The sequence below is a fragment of the Nerophis lumbriciformis genome, linkage group LG28 (assembly GCF_033978685.3).
Source record: "Nerophis lumbriciformis linkage group LG28, RoL_Nlum_v2.1, whole genome shotgun sequence".
NCBI classification, from domain to species: domain Eukaryota; kingdom Metazoa; phylum Chordata; class Actinopteri; order Syngnathiformes; family Syngnathidae; genus Nerophis; species Nerophis lumbriciformis.
Window position 1 is genome coordinate 15,536,260 of NC_084575.2, and position 22,470 is coordinate 15,558,729.

The following is a 22,470-nucleotide window of genomic DNA, read 5'->3' on the forward strand; positions in this document are numbered from 1 at the left end:
TTCGTGTCACAGTAAGTGTTTTAGTTTCTTGTCCACAGTTAGCCTTTGTGCTAGTTTTTGTTCATAGCCAAGTGTGTTCTCCGCCTTGTGTGCGCCTTTTGTTTGTACCCTTTTGTTTGTTCTTGTTTTAGTGTTAAATTAAATCATGTTTTCCTGCACCAAGCCTGGCGTCTCTGCATCTTGGGGTTCGTCACCTACACAATGTGACAGCTCGATTACTTTTGGTTTACTGCAGGTGTGTACAAGATGTTTCTAGCTAAGTTTAGGGATGCACGTTGGTACATGTTTGTGCATTAAAGATGCTAACACCAATCTGATATAGGTTACAAGTTTAGTTTTGTGTTATACGTCACATTGACAACTAGTAGAATTTTTAACTTTACATAGGGATGCATGAAAAAACATTTCCACCTATACTTCCTGTTTTTCAAGACTGATAACCAAACATCTTTTTCTGTATTATATTTAAAATGTAGAGTTAAAGTAAGAAAGACTCAATCAAAGGTGGATTTGACAAACTGTACATGTAGATTTGTCCTGACACTCAAATTTAGATACTTATTCTTATGCTTTCTGATCTCTCTCTCTCTCTCTCTCTATGTCCACTACTTGCTGTACATATCCTACCAAGTCAGTCCTACACTGTTCCAATGTCCATTTCTCTGATGATGCAATTGTTGATGACTGAAGTGTTGATATCAACCAAACCTACCATCCCCCCCCCCCCCTCCACATCCCACACCCTGAATTGTAAATAATGTAAATAATTCAATGTATATACCCTGATGATTATCTTGTGGGATTACTGTATTATGATGATAGTATATATCTGTATCATGAATCAATTTAAGTGAACCCCTGACTTAAACAAGTTGAAAAACTTATTCGGGTGTTATCATTTAGTGGTCAATTGTACGGAATATGTACTGCACTGTGCAATCTACTAATAAAAGTTTCAATCAATCAAAAACAATACATTTTTTTCTGGTTCTGTGGCAGATTCTCTGGCAGCACGTGTCTTCATAGGCTTTCAAAACGCGAGTCCAATTAGGTTCATTAGGTCTTCTAAGTAGGTCTGGCTATAACAATAAAAATTACACTTTCAAAATGCTGTCGTGGCAATAGTGGCTTATAAGGATTGATGTGTTGAAGCGTGATGTTATTTTCCTCCTCGTGGAATATGTACAGAGCATTTTGTTCAAATAGTGTACACAAGTCTTACTCTGAAATAGTGACAAAGTAGCACAAGATCAACGTCCATGTTTGTTTGTTTGTTTGTTGTTGATGTGATTCAATGCTCAGTAGGGTGTAAATGTGTTCCTGTGTAGTATTTCTCCAGCAATGATCATGTGGTGACATCAATGATGGTATTTTGAGAGGTAATCAGTGAAGGCCTAGGTGGGAAACGCACGGCCCGCCACGGATTTATATCAATGGCAGACTGTGCGATATTGATTCTAGAAGTGTATCTTTCAAGCGACAAGCAGCAGTTTACTATACTATATAGAAGCAGCGCCGGGTAGAACCTGCTGGTGCCAGTAGAAAAGTGTCAATAGCGAGTAGAGCCTTGGAGTACACAGTTGGTTTACATTAGTGACTCCATGGGAATATTGCGTGATGTGTTTTTGTACTTCCCACTCCTCAGTTGCATGCAAACTAAAATATGACTGATTGATTGCGGTTTTTATTGTTCTCATCTAATTTTATTTTTTTCCCCCCAGCCTGGTATGTATTTCTCAAACTCTGTGGTCAAAACTACATAAGAACTATGGGGTTTTAAAACGCTTAAGATTAAGAGAGTGCTCCTCTTACATGTGGCTTGTCCCTGCTGTATGAAGTTAAATACATATGTTGTTTATGTCTGCCACAAAAAGATGAATGTTAAACTTGAAATGCTTCATCGTTATGCAGGTAGCCGAATCGGTTCAAGAGTGACTTTGAGTTTGCTGACTTGCACTCAAACAGTCTGATTCGCAGTCCTCATTTTTTACATCTCTTTGTGAAGTCCCCATTTAAATGCACTATCCCTAATTCATTGTTGGCCAAACACTATGTGCCTCAGAACTTTTCAGAGGCGGTACAGTACCGAATATGATTCTTTAGTATCGCGGTACTATACTAATACTGGTATACCGCACAACCCTACACTACAGATATGTTTACTTGAAATGTTGGACCCGTCAAAGATTTTCTGGCTTTGCCTTAATTTGTCTATCATAAATGTAATCAGATTACGAACGCTCCTACCTTATCCTCTTATTCTCTAACAAACTCGGTGTGTGTCAATGTGTTTATGAGCAAGCACAAACAGGTAGCGCCAAATCTTTTCATGCCAATTCCTTAATGTACGTGAAAAACTGATGCAAAAATGTCAACAAAGTAATACAATTATTCCCCCTTTGTTATAAACTGTACAACAAGTCCATCCATCAATTTTCTAGTATATCCTCATTAGGGTCGTGGGTAAGCTGGAGCCTAACCCAGCTGACTTCAGACGAGAGGCGGGGTAGGTCTACACCCTCGACTGGCAAAAAAAAGTAAATAATGCAAAATAACAAATTGAAATCCAAAACTACTACAATCGTGTCTCTTATTTAAATCTGCAAAGCTCTGGGACTTATTTCCTGAGTTTACAAGTAATATAAGAGTACCCTATTTTTCTGAGTATAAGTCGCACCAGCCGAAAATGCATAATAAAGAAAGAAAAAAACATATATAAGTCGCATTTTTGGGGGAAAATGTATTTGATAAAACCCAACACCAAGAATAGACATTTGAAAGGCAATTTAAAATAAATAAAGAATAGTGAACAACAGGCTGAATAAGTGTACGTTATATGAGGCATAAATAACCAACTGAGAACGTGCCTGGTATGTTAACGTAACATATTATGGTAAGAGTCATTCAAATAACTATAACATATAGAACATGCTATACGTTTACCAAACAATCTGTCACTCCTAATCACTAAATCCCATGAAATCTTATACGTCTAGTCTCTTACGTGAATGAGCTAAATAATATTATTTGATATTTTACGGTAATGTGTTAATAATTTCACACATAAGTCGCTCCTGAGTATAAGTCGCACCCCCGGCCAAACTATGAAAAAAACTGCGACTTATAGTCCGACAAATACGGTATATGAATATATAGGATATATTTGAACACAACAACAAAAAACACAGACAATTGTGGAAATTAACAGAGACATATTGATCTCATCACGCAAGTATCAATCCCATACTGATGGCACCCTTGGTATCGATTCTATTGATGTTTGGTTCCATCCACCCCTTGAAGACAATGCTGAATGCTAATAGATGTTACTAATATAATCTGTCTAGTTCAGAAGTCAGCAACCCAACATGTTGAAAGAGCCATATTGGACCAAAAATACAAAAAAAAAAATCTGTCTGGAACTGCAAAAAATTAAAAGCCTTATATAAGTCTTATAATGAAGCATGACAAAAGTGTCTATTAAAGCTATAATAGCCTACTATCAAAATGATGCAAATCTTCGCTGACAGAAATGTTGAAATGTAATATTTATTCTACACATTTTTACATTATTGGAAATTGGAGATAACTCCTAAAAATGACTGGCTTAGAATGGCCAAAGGTATGGATGTGTGTGTCCAAGTTAAAGGAAACTGCAGGCTGTCTTCTTCGAGTGGATTTATTACAATCTTTGCAAGTTGGGTAATGTTTGCTGTGGTCTGGAACAACATGGCACACAAACAACTATCTCAAATGCAGCAAATATTATATAAAGATAATGTGTCATGACACATGCAATTATAAATTAAATACACAGAGGACATAAGTAAAGGAAACTAAATGAGCTCAAATATACCTAAAAAACGAGGCATAATGATGCAATATGTACATACAGCTAGCTTAAATAGCATGTTAGCATTGGTTAGCTTGCAGTCATGCACTGACCAAATATGCCTGATTAGCACTCCAACAAGTCAACAACATCAACAAAGCTCACCTTTGTGCATTCACACACAGCATAAAACGTTTGGTGGACAAAATGAGACAAAGAAGGAGTGGCATAAAACACGTCTTTCTGTGGCAGCGTCGGAGAAAGTTGTACATGTAAACAAACTACGGTAACAGTGGGATTTCTAACAATTAGGAAGTTTTGTCTCATGTCAACCTACAGAAACCATATTAAAACAAAAATATTTTTTTCCCTCATCCTTATCCATTTTCATACATTTTTGAAAACGCTCCAGGGAGCTACTCGGGCGAGGCTAGAGAGCCACATGCGGCTCGAGAGCCGCGGGTTGCCGAACCCTGGTCGAGTCAAATAGACTGACAGGTTTCTACAGTGGTTACGTGCAGTCAGTAAAGTTCTCAAAAGCTTAGAAAAAAACACAGACTGCTTCTATAGTATAGTATAGTACTATAGTTCTATAGTATAGTAAAGTACCAATGATTGTCACACACACACTAGGTGTGGTGAGATTATCCTCTGCATTTGACCCATCACCCTCACCCCCTGGGAGGTGAGGGGAGGTGTGAGCAGCAGTGGTGGCCGCGCCCAGGAATCATTTTTGGTGATTTAACCCCCAATTCCAACCCTTGATGCTGAGTGCCAAGCAGGGAGGCAATGGGTCCCATTTTTATAGTCTTTGGTATGACTCGGCCGGGGTTTGAACTCACAACCTACCGATCTCAGGGCGGACACTCTAACCAGTAGATGTATTGCGTAGATTAAAAGTATCTAAAAACTACCCAGTGATGTTGTGGAGTATGTATTGAAAAGCGTTCTGCTTCTTATTAAACATATACAATTATGTATTGTTATTGTAGAATTAGGCATACTACATGATCAATTAAGGTGTCCACAAAAGAATAAGACAAACAAATAGAATAAGATCAAGCATGAAGTCAATAGGGAGCAGAGGCTGGAACTTTCTCAAACTAGAACCGTGGCTAAGTGTTGATTTCCGACGGTCTCTCTCTCACACTGGACTGAAGAGACTTTTAAGGCCAGAAATATAATCCTGGAATCCATCAGATACGCTAACATTAATGCCTATCAACCACATGATCAAACAAAATAAAAGCCACCATTGTACAGAGGCTCCGCTTTGTAACCGCTGGAGGCCCAGCGAGCATCGAGTGTGTTAACACCATTTTACTCCTTCGCCGTAAGTCACATGAAAACGCTTTATTGTTGTCGTCAATGTCATGCGATGTGGCAATGGGGGAAAAAAACATGCATTGACTGGATGTTTATTGTCTTCTAGAATTAGGTTGATCCTGAAACATCACAGCACGCTTGTGACTCGGGCTGATAGTTGCAGCAGTGTTACACCGACTAAATGAATTTAAGTGGACCCCGACTTAAACAAGTTGAAAAACTTATTCGGGTGTTACCATTTAGTGGTCAATTGTACGGAATATGTACTTCACTGTGCAACCTACTAATAAAAGTCTCAATCAATCAATCAAACTTTGCTAACATTAACTGCCAACAATGAGCTGTCTGGGGAAAAAACAAAAGAAAGGGACTTACTTGCATGACATTAGCACCTGATTCTCCACGGACCATGAAGATAAACAGTAATAGAATACATAAAATAAACAGTAAAATAATACATGAAAACCAGTATCTAGAGCAGTGTTTTTCAACCTTTTTTGAGCCAAGGCACATTTTCTGCATTGAAAAAATCTGGAGTCACACCACCTACTCAGTGGCCTAGTGGTTAGAGTGTCCGCCCTGAGATCGGTAGGTTGTGAGTTCAAACCCCGGCCGAGTCATACCAAAGACTATAAAAATGGGACCCATTACCTCCCTGCTTGGCACTCAGCATCAAGGGTTGGAATTGGGGGTTAAATCACCAAAATGATTCCCGGGCGCGGCCACCGCTGCTGCCCACTGCTCCCCTCACCTCCCAGGGGGTGATCAAGGGTGATGGGTCAAATGCAGAGAATAATCTCGCCACACCTAGTGTGTGTGTGACAATCATTGGTACTTTAACTTTAAGATATTAAAAAACGAAACTCAGTTGACAGTAAAAAGTTGTTGTCGCAATTGTTGGATATGACTTTAAAGCATAACCAAGCATGCATCAATATACTGTAGCTCTTGTCTCAAAGTAGGTGTACTGTCACGACCTGTCACATCACACCCTGACTTATTTTGAGTTTTTTGCTGTTTTCCTGTGTGTAGTGTTTTAGTTCTTGTCTTGCGCTCCTATTTTGGTGGCTTTTTCTCTTTTTTTGGTATTTTCCTGTAGCAGTTTCATGTCTTCCTTTTGAGCGACATTTCCCGCATCTACTTTGTTTTAGCAATCAAGAATATTTCAGTTGTTTTTATCCTTCTTTGTGGGTACATTGTTGATTGTCATGTCATGTTCGGATGTACATTGTGGACGCCGTCTTTGCTCCACGGTAAGTCTTTGCTGTCGTCCAGCATTCTGTTTTTGTTTACTTTGTAGCCAGTTTACTTTTAGTTTTGTTCTGCACAGCCTTCCCTAAGCTTCATTGCCTTTTCTTAGGGGCACTCACCTTTTGTTTGTTTTTGGTTTAAGGTTTAAGCATTAGATACCTTTTTACCTGCACGCTGTTTCCCGCTGTTTCCGACATCTACAAAGCAATTAGCTACCGGCTGCCACCTACTGATATGGAAGCTGCTGAGCCCTAGACAGCACCGACACTCAACAACAACACATAATTTGCAGACTATAATTAGTGGTTTGCAAAAAATATTTTTAACCTAAATAGGTGAAATTAGATAATCTCCCACGGCACACCAGACTGTATCTCACGGCACACTCACAGTGGTTGAAAAACACTGATCTAGAGGGCTCTAATTACTTGCCAAATATAGCAACAAAAGCCCCGATCTACTGAGATACACTAAACAGCGTGTGCAAACTATAAAATGGCGTGTACTATTAGTGGCCATGTTGCGGGTGATCTACCAGCACTGCGTGTGTGATTGTTAACCAGTGCAAAAATTGTGCCCTATTTAAATGAGCACTTTGCATGTACTACGGGGCTGTTGCCATGGAGACACTCATTTCCCTCCACATTCATGACATCATATGGTCCAACCTGTGCTGTTTTGTTATGTTGTGGATAGAGATGTCCCATAATGGCTTTTTTGCCAATATCCGATATTCCGATATTGTCCAACCCTTAATTACCGATTCCGATATCAACCGATACCGATATATACAGTCGTGGAATTAACACATTATTATGCCTAATTTTGTTGTGATGCCCCGCTGGATGCATTAAACAATGTACCGTATTTTTCGGAGTATAGGTCGCACCGGAGTATAAGTCGCACCTGCCGAAAATGCATAATAAAGAAGGAAAAAAACATTATGCAACTTTCATAAACTATGAAAAAAACTGCGACTTATAGTCCGAAAAATACGGTAACAAGGTTTTCCAAAATAAAAAATGCCAACATGGCACTGCCATATTTATTATTGAAGTCACAAAGTGCATCATTATTTTGAATATGCCTCAAAACAGCAGCTTGGAATTTGGGACATGCTTTCCCTGAGAGAGCATGAGGAGGTTGAGGTGGGCGGGGTTGGGGGTTGGGGTTGAGGTGGGGGGGTAGGGGGTAGGGGGTAGCGGGGGGTGTATATTGTAGCGTCCCGGAAGAGTTAGTGCTGCAAGGGGTTCTGGGTATTTGTTATGTTGTGTTTATGTTGTGTTACGGTGCGGATGTTCTCCCGAAATGTGTTTGTCATTCTTGTTTGGTGTGGGTTCACAGTGTGGCGCATATTTGTAACAGTGTTAAAGTTGTTTATACGGCCACCCTCAGTGTGACCTGTATGGCTGTTGACCAAGTATGTCTTGCATTCACTTGTGTGTGTGAAAAGCCGTAGATATTATGTGATTGGGCCGGCACGCAAAGGCAGTGCCTTTAAGGTTTATTGGCGCTCTGTACTTCTCCCTACGTCCGTGTACCACTCCGTACAGCGGCGTTTTAAAATGTCATAAATTATACTTTTTGAAACCGATACGATAATTTCCGATATTACATTTTAAAGCATTTATCGCACGATAATATCGGCAGTCCGATATTATCGGACATCTCTAGTTGTGGAGTATGCAGCACACACCACCTTTTCTGGGCGATATACTGTAGAAGTGCGATCGAGACAACAAAACCTATTTTAGCACGCCGAAGGTGCACATAGGTTGTGATGGTACGTCTGGAATGATCCAGAAATGCATGCAAATGTTCCAAGACGTTTTTTCATATCGGGAAAAAAATAAATAAATAACCCACGTAGACACCAAAACTAATGTGTTATAATCAGCCCATTGAGTCATCCAGCAGCTATAAAATTATGAAATTATATTGATGAATACAAGATGTCTAATATTTTTTTATTCCTGACAGTCCAAATATGTTAACACGCACACGTAGGGCGAAGAATTCTCTGTCCATCATCTCTCTTTGCAGCGCGATTGCCTCCTTTTTGCAAGCAAAAATTGTAGTAAATATTGACCTGAAACAGCAACTGCAAAACACTTTCAGTCTTGATAAATAGTATTGCGAGCGTAATATGATTATTAACGCATTTCTTTCTCCCAGTGATGTTGGGGTTCTGATAATCATCATATATTCTTTATATACATGAAGACAAACACGCTAAATGGACTGTGCTCTCTGTTTTCCTCATTTAAGTGAAACACGCTTAATTGATAAGTTTGCACATGTTTTAATACACGCAAACCTTTAGTGGATCAAACCCAAAGTTGCTAAGCTGGGAACACTAATGAACCCTCCTGCTCAGTCTTCTTATTTTCCTGGGCAGATGTAATGTGTTTATCGAAAATGGGGAACACGTAGCGCAGGGGTGTCAAACGTAAGGCCCGAGGGCCGGATCAGGCCCGCGAACAGGTTTTATCCGGCCTGTGGGATGAGTTTACTAAGTATAAAAATTAACCTGAAATTTTTTAATGAAAGAAACTGCTGTTCTAAATGTGTCCACTGGATGTCGCAATAGCAATTCTTTGTATCTTTGTAGATGATGCTACATATGTACAAAATAAACCACATGATGTTAGTGCACCAGCGGAGGAAAATTATTAAACTACATAAATAACATCCTGTAATTTGATTTTGATATAATTTTTTTCATCTTGATAGATCGAAAATTAACACCAATGAGTTGACTAATGAACATTATCACATAATTTATTCAGAAAATATAAATAACGACAAATAAAGATAGAATACTATTAACAGCAATATTTAAGTGTAAAAAAAACCCAACAACATTATGATTTGTACATTTTTAGAATGTGCTTGTTCTATTTTTAAACAAAGAAAACAATCTGAAGTTGTCTTTATTTTTAAGTTATTGTGCCGTGATTTTACCAGTCCGGCCCACTTGGGAGTAGATTTTTCTCCATGTGGCCCCCGATCTAAAATGAGTTTGACACCCCTGACGTAGCGTCAAAAACTTTTGGAAAACCATCTTTAAGTGTTTATCCTCCTTACCCTACAAATGCAAACATTCAACACGCCGGATTCAAACAAATCCCATAATCCTTAAAAACTATTTAACAATCCCTTTTACCTGTTTATATGACCCAAATATGAGGTCTGAATCGGTTATTTGGTAAAAGGAAAATAATCTTGATTTGTAATTGTTCAGTTCAGTTCAGTTTCAGTATTTCGAACATGCATACAATACAATGTAATGCATCACATATTTCCAGTTGTTTCATTACAGCACGTCCAAAAAGGAGTAGGAAGAAGCAGTTTATTTAATCCTACGCCTTTTCATACCATAGCAAATTTATCCTATTTTCTTGTTCTCTGTAACATAACAGTGAACAAAACAATAATAAACAAATAATAAACCGTAGTAAGTAAACAAATATTAAATACATAAATTATCTTTGTATCGATTAAAAAAATAAAAATACAATTAAAATAAATAAAACAAAAATTAAAAAAAAGGGTTCAAGATATTCATCATAATTCTTGTTCTGTGTACTTTGTAAACACTTGGAGTTTGAACAATCTCTTAAACTGAATCATATTGGTGCTTTGTTTGATTTCTTTGGTTAATCCGTTCCATAATTTAATCCCACATACAGATATACTAAAGGTTTTAAGTGTTGTACGAGCATACAAATGTTTTAAATTAGATTTTCCTCTAAGGTTATATTTAAACCTCTTTTGTTGTGAATAAATGTTGTACATTATTGGGTAGCAGGTTATCGTTTGCTTTGCACATCATTTTAGCTGTTTACAAATGCATCAAATTGTTGAATTTGCCAAAAGTGAGTTAAAAAAATGATATCTGATCAATTGTCGATTGGATAAATATGTCTACAATATTTACTATATTCCGCTTAATACAGTATTATTGTGTGCATGTAGACTACACATTCATATATGTATTTGAGTTGAGTTGAGTTTGTGTTTATTTGGAACATGCATGCATACAACATGATTCACCACAATTTCCAGTTTCTCTAATCAACATGTTCGAAAAAGAGAAGGAAGAAGCAGAGTTTATTTAATCCTACCCCTTTTCCTTTACACAGCAGTTGCTAAAACTTTTGTTCACTTCCTGTTCTAAATTTATTCACAATGTACTCCATAAATAATAACAATAAAAAATGAATAAATTATACTTGGTGAAGTAAGATATATTTCATATGGTGAGATGAGTAAGATTATCTTGAAAATGAATGGATGGATGAGATAAATTCAGTATGTTTATCATGGTTCTTCTTCTTTGTACTTTGTAAACACTTAAAGTTTGAAGAGTTTCTTGAAGTGGATCATATTAGTACATTGTTTGATTTCTTCGCTTAATCCATTCCATAATTTAATTCCACGTACTGATATACTGCAGGTCTTAAGTTTTGTTCGTGCATACAAATGTTTTAAATTAAATTTTTCTGTAAGATTATATTTCTCTTCTTTTGTTGAGAAGAATTGTTGTATATTCTTGGGTAGCAGGTTGTAGTTTGCTTTGTGTATAATTCCCCATATTTCTGCACAATAACTCAGATATGGTAACACTAGCGAGCAGTAGAGAATATGGAGTGATTTTTGGTCCAGAACATGTTTTGCTTTATTCATTATTGACGTGCTTTTTGCTACTTTATGTTGTATATTTTTTACATGAGATTTCCAATTCAATTTATCATCAAATTTGGTTTCATTTGCTCTTTCAATTTCTATTCCGTCTATTTGTATTTGTGTTTGACTTTCTCTTCTACTGTTACCAAATAGCATTATTTTTAACACAGTGCCTTGAAATTTTATTAGAATGGTTTCTTATCATTAATGCAAAAAACTTAGATTATTATTGCAGGTAATAGTGCTCTTAGTCCTTCTCTACAGCATGGCTGCTAATGATCCCTGACATGGAAGATGCAGGCTTGGCAGCTAAATGTAGACTCCTCCCTACGTCAAAGCTCCAGGATCTCCAAATTCAAAATTGCCCTGAGTGTGTGCAGAAAAGGCTGCCTGGTGTAAAAGCGTGTGCAGACAAATGCAAAGTGAATTACTTCAAGAGGGTGTTTTGTTTTCCCGTCTTCTGACTAGAAGAGTATAGTGCTTTTCAGACTCACTTGTTTGTGTTGTTTGGGAATTCTTTTGTAGACGTGGGTTTTTGACGAACTTGAAACGGTGCTTGTGGACACATGTTAGCAGTGTGACTCTTAGTAATGACCGTGTGTGTGTGTGTGTGTGTGTGTGTGTGTGTGTGTGTGTGTGTGTGTGTGTGTGTGTGTGTGTGTGTGTGTGTGTGTGTGTGTGTGTGTGTGTGTGTGTGTGTGTGTGTGTGTGTGTGTGTGTTTGTGTGTGTGTGTTGTTTCATAACCATAACCTCAAGCTGATTTGGAAAAACTATAAAATCCAGTCACATTTACGAAGCATAACTGGATCCAGATGACTCGCCTAACAAAGACTGGGAACATGTGATTGAAAAAGGTTTATGTCACGTCGATTGTTTAGATGTGGAATTCGGGTGAAAATAAGCAGAACTGATGGTAACTTATTTAGCAACTTTTTGGAAAAGAAACGCAGATGGAAAGCCCCATTTATCGTTTTTACACCAAAGCTGTTTTTAATCCCTATTGTGTGGGAAAAGGCAGCACCAGTGTGAGTGTGTGTCACCAGAACCAGGACCAGGACCAGGTGACCCAGTCTGACCTGACACAGCCTCATAAAAGCAGCATTGAGGCCTGGAGGCCCGGAGACACAGCAGCACTTTTGTTGCCCTGCCCAAGGTGTATTCCCCCTGGAGGCAAGTGAGGGGGCGGAGGGTGTTACTCATTAGAGAGAAAGAAACCATTCCTTGGCTGGGCCGCGCGCTATTCCATAGTTTATTAGCAGGAATAAAAGTGTTTCTTTATTTTTATGTTTGCTTGCTGTAACGATTCTGTCTGCTTTCTTGTGTGCACCCATGCTGATTTTATACCACAGTGCCTTCTCTCTCTCGTATTATTCCACTTTCCAGTGCCTCTAATTACCAGCACGCCACACTTCTGCACACGGCCAACCAGATGCTTGGAACGCCTTCCTGTGTTCGTCATGCTCTCTTTTTTTAGCTTTCAACACGTTCCTTTTTTTTTTCTCTCCGTGGCAAACCTTTTCATACATCTGGCTTTCTTTCAGACTTTTGGTCTTGGTTAAATCGTAAACCTGTGCAAGCTAAAGGCAACATCTGTGGAGAGGTTCTCTATTCTACGTTAACTAAGACTGTAAAGGAACGCCATAATTACGGTCACCGTTTGTTTCATTTTAGTACGAAACGGGAACAAAAAACTGCTGGCATGTACGGTAATCATCCAGAAAATAAGTAACGTACAATATTATCTAATGGTTTAGAAACCATGGTTAGTACGGTACCTCAATTTAAGAGCTTAATTAGTTCTGCGACAAAGCTCTTAACTCAACAAACTTGTATCTCAAATCAACATTGCCCTTTGTTATGAATCGAAATCAATTTAATTGGTGTTTGCCGCCCTTAAACAGTACAACTGTAACATGGAACATGCCTTTAAAAAAGAAAAAGTTACTTTTAAATCAGGGATCCCCAAACTTTTTGACTCGGGGCCCGCATTGGGTTGAACAAATTTGGCTGGGGGCCAGGCTGCAAATATATATAGTCAAGGTTTCTGTGGTTTATCTGTTATACAGTGCTCAATACCGGGGTAGAGCGGAATATACGATAGGTCAGAAAAAAAACAGAGGCTATTTCATCCTAACGTGTGTCTATATATATATATATATATATATATAGATATATATATATATATATATATATATATAATATATGTGTGTATATATATATATGTAAATATATTATATATATATGATGTATGTATATTTATATATATATATAATATACGTATATATAATATATATAATATATATAATATATGTATATATTTATAGATATAATATATATGTATATATATGTACATGTATATATGTACATGTAAATTTTATATATATATATATAATATATGTGTGTATATATATATATGTAAATATATTATATATATATGATGTATGTATATGTATGTATATATATATATATATAATATATGTATATATAATATATATAATATATGTATATATTTATAGATATAATATATATATGTACATGTATATATGTACAGGTAAATTATATATATATATATATATATATATATATATATATATATATATATATATACACACATATCGAGTGCAATGATGTCACGTTATCGATGGGAAAATGCATTCTTAGACAATATGATTTGCCTGAGCGGCTAGGTGACACCGAGAGTAACAAACGGTAGAAAATGGATTAGAGAGGACAGATTTTAAAAAAATACTCATTAGAAAGAAAGAAAAAATTTCAAATAGATATTTTTTTAAACTTGGGACTTCCCGCGGGCCGGATTTTGGACGCTGGCGGGCCCGCAAGCCATAGTTAAGGGCGCCCTGTTTTAAATGTTCAATATTGTATAAAACAATACATGAGACTGTACTACTAACAACTACAGTAGTTGTATGAAGTAATGTAATAATAATGTACGGCATTTACCTTGGAGAGCGAACTTCTATGTTATCTCCTTCTGGTTTCCTATCCGTCAAATACACCATCAGCAGCGTTTCCATATTTTCATGAAAAAAATGTCTATTCAGATATTATCTCAGCATTCTTGGCCGGCGTTAGACTCATTCTGCCTTAGTATGGTACCAACTAGCAGTGATACGCTCAAATTATACTATATACTATATTTTGGTGATTTATTTCTTTAATTCAATGACTATCACCCTCTTCTTTTCAGCATTATCCTTTCTTCCTTACTATGGTTGGAAAACAAAGTTATGTCCATCTTTAGCTATAACCTAACACTAGGAAGTAAAACCAGGTGCTTTGGGCGGAACTTAAGGGGGTTGGTTCACTGTGACATTTGCTACACCAACTAATGTCGCGGATGCTTGTAACTCAAAGTTTTGCCTGCAACTTAGCTGAGGGACAGCTCTTGTCTGAAAACCCTCTTAAGTTGAGGTTTTAGCATATTTAATGTACTAAATACAAACAAATTCAAACCAATCCAATGTAAGTGAATATGTGCTAATACACATCTTAAGTTTTTGTTACAGGTCACAAATATGGTAATATTTAATAACATTAATCACTATTTCCGGATGTTTTTTTTTTTTAGAGAATATGCAGAGGGCCAATACATAAAAGCTGCGAGCTGAAAATGGCCCGTGTACCGCGCTATTTTTTCGTAGGGAAAGTGCAACCATGCAGACAATTTGAACAATGTCGATTATTATTTTTGTTTTACTAAATGAAAGTTCCTAGCAGACACTATGGCTTCCTCTTACATTCCAAAAACATGGACGTTAGGCCAAAGGGGCTCAAAGTTCCATCCATTTTCTACCGCTTGTCCCTTTTGGGAACGCTGGGGGGGCTCAAAGTTAAATTTTTCAATTTATCATCAATTTGGTTTGGTAGAAGTTTATTTCGAACATTTATACAGTTTCAATATGATACATCACATATTTTACTTTTTTTTTCTTTTTTTACATGTCCGAAAAGGAGTAGGAACAAGCAAAGCTTATTTAATCCCTCCCCTTTTCTACTTCACAGCAATTACTAACACATATGTTCACTTCCTGTTCTTAATTTGTACAGAATGTACATCCATCCATTCATTGTTAATACAACAGTTCTCTTCATAAAAACTTAAGTCAGTTAGGATTCACTTAATGAGATGAATAGTATCTTATTGTCAATAAGTTCGTAGTACTTTGTGAACACTTGTAGCTTGCACGCCCTCTTAAATTGGATCATGAATTGATTTACGTGGATCCCGACTTAAACAAGTTGAAAACTTATTCGGGTGTTACCATTTAGTGGTCAATTATACGGAATATGTACTGTACTGTGCAATCTACTAATAAAAGTTTCAATCAATCAATCAATCATATTAGTACTAGTGGTTTAGGAGAACATATAATATTTGTAACATTTTAATAATATTTGTATATATATGTTTTTATATATATATATATATATATACACATATATATATATATACACATATATATATATTAAGATATTAAGAGTATGTGAAAGTTCAGCTCCTACCTTGTTTATTTCTGTGACAAACTCCTTTAAGTTTGGTAATCAATTAGAAATAATTTTAAATGTTTTATGGTGCTTGGCTGTTTTTTGTAATATCCACAAAAATCAGTGAGCAGGGTGTGTCATGTGTGACCAGGCGTGTTGACGTTTTGTGTTGGTTGCACTTTCTTTGCGCCATGACGAGGGGAAGTTGTTTGGATTGGGTCATACAAGTAAATGCTTTGCTTTCTTCATTTCAAAGTGAAATTCATGGTCATTGACCTGATTTACTCACGCTGTCCACCAAATGGCAGTTAATTTGAAGCGTTCAGATTGTCATTGATATTTAAAATTAATTTGAAAACACCCCATGTGGGCGAGGTCTCTACTCGAACTCATGATGTCTCGCAGGCCAAATTGAAGACGCCGCGTGCTGTAGTTTGAACACTCCTCCCTGCCTTATAAATTATTTGACAATTTAATCAATATTCATGATTTCAATTTCTCTTGTGCTGAAAGTGGCTTCATTTACTCCATTTGACTTGTTTCTCTTGGCGTCCCTCGACTCTTTATGTTTTTCAACCAGCGTGTAATGGGGAAAAAAATAGTTCTGAACAAAGAAGCCACATTATATTACATTTTTAAGTGATCCAACTCTAGGGGGCGGAAAAAAAAAGTGCCCTTGACGTCAAGCGGTTAAATTCGGAGAGCATCTGCGTGCATTGACTTCTACACGCGTGCATGTCGCCGCTTGCATGTGTCGGCGTCCCCGCTTTCACGCTGGCATGTGCATGTTATTGTTTGTCCAATGTGGCATTCCACACATGTGCATTTAAATGACTGCCCACTTGGTCCAACCCGGTGTTTGACATTCTTTGATCGTCAAACAGTAAAGTTCTTTGTGGAAAATAGTTTGCAGGGACTCTCCCCAACTGGCCCTCGCGGTGAAGAAAAACCGCAGCGGAGCCGAGCAGTTACAGAAATATGTCAATATGGGAAATATGACTTTAAAAACAACATTGACTGTGCTGACTTTGTGTGGGTGTGTGTGCGCGTTTGTGTGTGTGAGAGAAAGTGCTGGGGAAGAAACAGCAAAATACTTTTACTGTAATGACAACCGTAATTTGTCATTCTCCCATTACCAATGACTGTTATTAATGCTCATGATCTATGATGCTTTCCCGAGTGGTTTTTGCTCCCCCAAAAAAACATGCAACATAATTACATATAAAATGTTATTTATATATACCGTATATTACCAAATAAACGCCCTTGGGCAAACAACCGCCCATGTCCTAATAGCCGCCCAGGGTCTGACCCCATTTTGTGAATTAACCGCCTCTTCCTAATAACCGCCTATGTCCAAATAGCCGCCCATGGGCTGTTATTTGCATAATTTAGATTAAAATGCTACTGGGGTTGTGTTTGCTGCAGTATTATTGTTTTGATGGTTTTATAGAGCAGTGGTCCCCAACCTTTTTGTAGCTGCGAACCGGTCAACGCTTGAAAATTTGTCCCGCGGACCGGGGGGTGGGGTGATTATTATTATTATTATTATTTATTTATTTTTTATTTTTTTTAATAAAGAAATACAATCATGTGTGCTTACGGACTGTATCCCTGCAGACTGTATTGATATACATTGATATATAGTGTATATATTGTGTTTTTATGTTGATTTAATTAAAAAATAAAATAAAATAAAATAAAAAATGTTTTTCTTGTGCGGCCCAGTACCGGTCCGTGGACCGATTGGTACCGGGCCGCCCGGTGGTTGGGGACCACTGTTATAGAGTACTTGGTCCCATAATTTTATTTTTCCTGTATGCTGCTTTATTTAAAACTTGGAGTACTGTAGCCTTTATTTTATTTAAGTGACAGTATTATTGTTCTGTTTTGATGGTGGGTTTTATACTTGAGTACTTGGTACCATAATTAAATTTTTCCCGGTAGGCTGCTTTATTTAAAAAGTTTATTTATTTCTAGTATTGGTATTCTATTTGACAATTGTTGCACTACTGCCATGTTGAGGCCTTGTTGATCTCTTGTCTTTTGATAGCCTACCTCATGTTGATCTCTTGTTTTTTTGTTTGTATGTTTACAATAGCTTTTACATTTAAAGTTTTTTGTACGAAAAAAAAATACTGGACAGTAACCATTGTAACCAAATAATGGCCTGGTGCAGGCTGGTGCAAAAATAAATAAAAGCCTTGTGCAAATAACCGCCTGCTTCTTTTAAACGCCTGTCTCCAAAATCGATTTTGTGAAATAAACGCCCGGGCTACTATTTGGTAATATACGGTATTTCAGTATGTGCATATCAGTTTGAAAAGTGTACAGATATAATGCAGCAACTTAAAATACATCATCTTTGGGTACATACAGGTTTTGGAGCAACATATGTTGCCATCCAAGCAATGTCTTTTTCATGGACGCCCCTGCTTATTTCAGCAAGACAATGCCAAGTCACATTCTGCATGTGTTACAACAGTGTGGCTTCATAGTAAAAAAGTACGGGTACTAGACTGGCCTGCCTGTAGTCCAGACCTGTCTCTCATTGAAAATGTGTAGCGCATTATGAAGCGTAAAATACCACAATGGAGACCCTGGACTGTTGAACAACTTAAGCTGTACATCAAGCAAGAATGGGAAAGAATTCCACCCGAAAAGCTTCAAAAATCGGTCTCCTCAGTTCCCAAACGTTTACTGAGTGTTGATAAAAAGAAAGGCCATGTAACATAGTGATAAAAATGCCCCTGTGCCAACTTTTTTGCAATGTGTTGCTGCCATTAAATTCTAAGTTAATGATTATTTGCCAAAAAAAATTAAGTTTCTCAGTTTGCACATTAAATATCTTGTCTTTCGCATTTTGCCAAAATCTTCATTAGCTTTGGACCAACAATCACAAAGAAATTGTGACTTTTGTGTGAAGTATGTCATCTGTGGTGGCTGCCTCCAATGTATTTGTAATCACTGTATGTATCACTCATTATTAGGGTTGTACGGTATACTGGTATTTGTATAGTACTGCGATACTAATGAATCACATTCGGTACTATACCGCCTTTAAAAAGTACCGGTTCCCCACCATTGGTGGATCTACACCTAACAGTCGATACTACTATGATTACATCAATATTTTTGGCATCACAACAAATTTATATTATGTTTATAAACTCAGGAAATATGTCCCTGGACACATGAGGACTTTGAATATGACCAATGTATGATCCTGTAACGACTTGGTATCGGATTGATACCCAAATTTGTGGTATCATCCCAAATTAATGTAAAGTATCCAAATAACACAAGAATTAATGAATATTACATTTTAACAGAAGTGTAGACAGAACATGTTAGAAGATAAAATAAGCAGATATTAACAGTAAATGAACAAGTAGATTAATAATTCATTTTCTACCAATTGTCCTTAATAATTTTGACAAAATAATAGAATGGAAAATGACACAATATGGTACTGCATATGTCAGCACTAGGGCTGCAACTAATGATTAATTTGATAATCGATTAATCTGTCGATTATTACTTCGATTAATAATCGGATAAAAGAGACAAACTACATTTCTATTCTTTCCAGTATTTTATTGAAAACAAAAACAGCATACTGGCACCATACTTATTTTTATTATTGTTTCTCAGCTGTTTGTACATGTTGCAGTTTATAAATAAAGGTTTATTAAAAAAAATTAAAATTAAAAAAAATTTGCCTCTGCGCATGCGCATAACATAGATCCAACGAATCGATGACTAAATTAATCGCCAACTATTTTTATAATCGATTTTAATCAATTTAATCGATTAGTTGTTGCAGCCCTAGTCAGCACACTTCTTTTCAGTGGATCTTGTGTGAGTGACAGTAAGAAAAGCTTGCTGAACCTCAGTACAAGATAGAATCCAAGACTAGACCGCGAATATAAGACGTCGGAAAAATGAGGGTTTTATATTAGAGCCAACAATGCAATTGTCAGAAGCCTTGTTTATAATTTACACTCCAATAATCATAGTAATTATAAAGTGCAGGGTAACTTTCACACAAGGCACCATATTTGGAGAAAAAAAAATCCTGGTCCGCACCTTTACCTGGATCTGCACCATATTTGAATTATTTCCTTGACCCATGCTAGCTTGAAACAGCACATTAAATACTGCAAGTGCTTAGTAAACTTTAAAGGGGCTTTACTATGCAAAACCAACATTTTTTACCCAATGGTACTGCTTATAGTGTATTTGGGATCTGCATAAGACTCGAAACTAAGAAATCAAACGGTGGAGGCATTTCAGAGATATTTATGAAACAATCTTGCCTTCTTTCATACTTCCTCCAAGCGGTCCGTTTGGAATTTGCTCCTTTTGTGACGTTTTTGCTATAAAGTATGTGACGTCAACAGATTATCCATATATGGTAGACATTTACCCAAACATCTTTGCGTGACTCAGCCAATTTCAAAATGGCTGTAAAAACTGGCTGCGCTACATCATGTGGATGATGAAACCCAATGAAAGAAAAAAATGTTGTTTGTTTGCTTTAACCAGCTCATGTCACCACACTAACTTTTAGCCTCATCTGAAGTAAAGAGTGCCTTACTTCTAATTTTTATCATTCGTGGCAATGTGCTTTCTACTTTGAGGAAGTTGTTTTAAATTTGTGGAAAAATTGGCCGTGCTTTAACCACAGACCTTCACAATAGGATGGATTTTCTGGGGAAAACCCCCCCCAAAAAACTACTTTTAATAGCGGGCTCGTTGACTACTATTTATGGCAATGGAGGAGACAATGAAACAGTAAGTAATAACAATAGGTTAGAAATGTGTGAATAATATGTTAGCAATGTTAGCTTGATTTGTTGTGTAGCTAGCTTAGCCTTCCAATGTGAGACTGGCAAAATACAAAATAATCTGCCTATTTGGATTAGTGCCTACAATGTTTGGCAATGGACCAGTTAGTATTATAATTCGTTATGTTCGGGAGCCTCGCAAATGATTATGTAGCCAGTAGCATGGCTAACTGTTTACAAGGATTTGAAGCAGCAGTGCAGTTGAAGTATTAAGGAGGCTCTATTATGCAAAACCAACTTTATGGCGGGCTGGGTGTCTACTATTTATGGCAATGGAGGAGACAATGAAATGCTACGTAATAACAGTATGTTACAAATGTGTGAATAATACATTAGCAATGTTAGCTTGATTTGTTGTGTAGCTAGCATAGCCTTCTAATGTGAGACAATAGCATCACTGGCAAAATAAACAATAATCTGCCTAAAAACTACTTTTATTTGGATCAGTACCTACAATGTTTGGCAATGGATCAGTTAGTATTATAATTTGTTATGTTCGCAAGCCTCGGGAATGATTATGTAGCCAGTAGCATGAAGCAGCAGTGCAGTAAAAGTATTAAAGAGGCCCTATTTTGCAAAACCAACTTTATGGCGGGCTGGGTGTCTACTATTTGTGGCAATGGAGGAGACAATGAAATGCTACGTAATAACAGTAGGTTAGAAATGTGTGAATAATATGTTAGCAATGTTAGCTCGATTGGTTGTGTAGCTAGCGTAGCCTTCTAATGTGAGACAATAGCATCACTGGCAAAATAAACAATAATTTGCCTAAAAACTACTTTTATTTTGATCAGTGCCTACAATGTTTGGCAATGGATCAGTTAGTATTATAATTAGTTATGTTCGCAAGCCTCGTGAATGAATATGTAGCCAGTAGCATGGCTAACTGTTTACAAGGATTTGAAGCAGCAGTGCAGTTAAAGTATTAAAGAGCCTATTTTGCAAAACCAACTTTATGGCGGGCTGGCTGTCTACTATTTATGGCAATGGAGGAGACAATAAAATGCTACGTAATAACAGTAGGTTAGAAATGTGTGAATAATATCTTAGCAAAGTTAGCTCGATTTGTTATGTAGCTAGATTAGCCTTCTATCTCTACTGCAAAGTTTAAATTTGAATGACAATAAAAGGAAGTCTAAGTCTAAGTCTAAGACAATAGTATCATGGTCCTTTTTCAATTGGATCGCTACCTGTGCCTGTCAATGAATAAGTAAGTTGTATAATCTGTTATTACATTTGTGATGTTGCTCGTAGCGTACCTTGTCATCTTAAGCCTCTATTTGTTATTGTACAAAACATTTCAACCGAATGCTTATTGAGCAAGAGGGGTTTATTTGCATCTAACAACTCCGCCTCTAAAACCAACCGTTTTAAAAGGGAGAAAAAAATAGCTTTAAAATAGGTCTGTAAAACATTCTATGCAAAAATGTTTTTACCAAAGATGTAATGTAGACCACAAGGAAGTGCTTTAAATCCAGAAAAAATATCAGGATATGACAAACCACAACAAGAAATAAGCAGATATTAACAGGAAATTAACAAGTAGAATAACAAGAGTCTTGAGAGAGGATAATTTAACAGCAAATAATGTGGGCATTATGTATGCGTCACATAAAGGGAGGGCGGGTCGTTCCATAATTTGTTGGTGTCGATACCATGGTATGATCAATATTAGAGTCAGGGACGAATCCCCTGAACACAGGATGACTTTGAGGGTAAAAACCACAACATTTCAGTGAGTAATAGTTGTTGAGTTATTGTGTACTTTATGTTCAAAACATTGTATGCAATAAAGGTGAATAAGTTTAAAGTATTGATATCATTAAACTGTCAATAGTGCTCACCATAAATACATGTTCAGTGCATACATGTGAATGGTATCAGTGTTGTGTCACTAATGAATGATCAGTATTGGCAGCATATATTGGAACATCCCTTTTGCAGCTTTTACCATTTCTAGAGGTTCGTTCCTGGACTTTAAAGAAGCAATGGACGTGGAGGATTGTATACACTGG

At 36.9% G+C, this 22,470-nt stretch overlaps 2 protein-coding genes across 2 annotated transcripts in view; one reads left to right on the forward strand and one right to left on the reverse strand.

The window, feature by feature from the left end:
- rargb (retinoic acid receptor, gamma b) overlaps nucleotides 1-22,470 on the forward strand; it is a 93,556-nt gene that overhangs the window by 9,252 nt on the left and 61,834 nt on the right. The window lies entirely within an intron of this gene.
- LOC133570896 (calcium-binding and coiled-coil domain-containing protein 1-like) overlaps nucleotides 1-22,470 on the reverse strand; it is a 104,557-nt gene that overhangs the window by 9,093 nt on the left and 72,994 nt on the right. The window lies entirely within an intron of this gene.